The 1,516-nt window shown below is 37.2% G+C and overlaps 1 long non-coding RNA gene across 1 annotated transcript in view; it reads left to right on the forward strand.

Annotated features, from left to right (window-relative positions):
* Positions 1 to 719: 719 nt before the first annotated feature.
* The window catches only part of LOC121302947, a 1,476-nt gene continuing 679 nt past the window's right edge, over positions 720 to 1,516 (forward strand). Inside the window, exon 1 of the long non-coding RNA XR_005947737.1 lies at positions 720 to 881. This is a non-coding gene — a long non-coding RNA (uncharacterized LOC121302947). The remainder of the gene's footprint in view (positions 882 to 1,516) is intronic.

Here is a 1,516-nt window from a genome sequence, read left to right on the forward strand (position 1 = left end):
CATTAGTATTGTGTTGTTTAAAAATGAATATGAACTTATTTTCTTTGCATTATTCGAGGTCTGACAACACTGCATCTTTTTTGTTATTTTGACCAGTTGTCATTTTCTGCAAATAAATGCTCTAAATGACAATATTTTTATTTGGAATTTGGGAGAAATGTTGTCAGTAGTTTATAGAATAAACAAAAATGTTTATTTTACCCAAACATATACCTATAAATAGCAAAACCAGAGAAAGTGATAATTTTGCAGTGGTCTCAATTTTTCCCAGAGCTGTGTGTGTGTGTGTGTGTGTGTGTGTGTGTATATATATATATATATATATATATATATATATATATATATATATATATATATATATATATAACTTATTACATCAAATAATGACAAATGTGTAACAGTTCTCTGGTGGTAACAAACGAATCTCTATAGAGACAGTTGTCAACGTTCATTTGTGTATTGTATAACCATCACGTCACGTGTGATCCAGGTCTGATCAGAAAAATCCCACAGTTAATTTGGTGGTTCCCAACATACTCCTATAGACACAGTTCGGAAAATTCATTAGCCTGTATAGTATAGACAGCCTGATCTCACGTCCAGTGTGTAGTGCTCTCATATCGACCTAATTTCCTAAGATGTTTTCTTCACTTTTTAATCGAGAAGCAAGTGTTTGCAGAGTTTGTAAGTGTCTGAATCGCCCCGGCCCTCGTTGCAGGTGCAGTTCTTATTCCGAGTGTTCTGCCGCCTGCGCCCTGGAATCCCAGTGCTGGCTCTGCACGGCAAACAGCAGCAGATGAAGAGGATGGAGGTTTACAACGACTTCATCCGCAAGAAGGCAGCCGTGCTGTTTGCAACTGACATAGCAGCCAGGGGCCTTGGTAAGTGAAAAAGGCAAAGCAGCAGCAAACGAAAATGCTTATAAGTTAGGTTACTGTCTAGTAAATAGGGAAAATGGTAAATATCTGCACAGCTATGACCAGATGTTTTGCATCACCCTATATAATTAACAAATTTTGCTTCATAGTCGAATAATGTTACCTTAACATACTGAATTACATAGCGCTGTGTAGTTTTCCATATACTTATGAAAAACTGACAAATTAAAAGATGTGACATTTCGAAATCTAACATGTACTTTATGGCTTCCGCATCAATCCTAAAATTCTAGGTGATGCAAAACTTGTGGCCATAGCTGAGGGTTATTTTGATGTTTTGTTTTATATGATTTCCAAAATTTTGGAATGATTCCAACAAATCCTGTCTTGTTGCATGTCTGGGTTAAGAGACCCAGGGTTTAGAGCTCTGATTGACGAGGGATGGCATTGTGGTTATGTCACGTAGCACTAAGCGCAATATACAGCTCCACTTGTTTCCAGCAGATACTCTTACCAAAAGAGAGAATACGGTTGATGCACTTAAGTAAAGTGCTTTAGTGCCCTGAGCCCCACAACACCGCCTGCTAAATGGTAACTTTTTATTGCCTGCAGATAAAAGAATATGTTTCATGAGATCA

The sequence above is a fragment of the Polyodon spathula genome, chromosome 30 (genome assembly GCF_017654505.1).
Source record: "Polyodon spathula isolate WHYD16114869_AA chromosome 30, ASM1765450v1, whole genome shotgun sequence".
Taxonomy (NCBI): Eukaryota; Metazoa; Chordata; class Actinopteri; order Acipenseriformes; family Polyodontidae; genus Polyodon; species Polyodon spathula.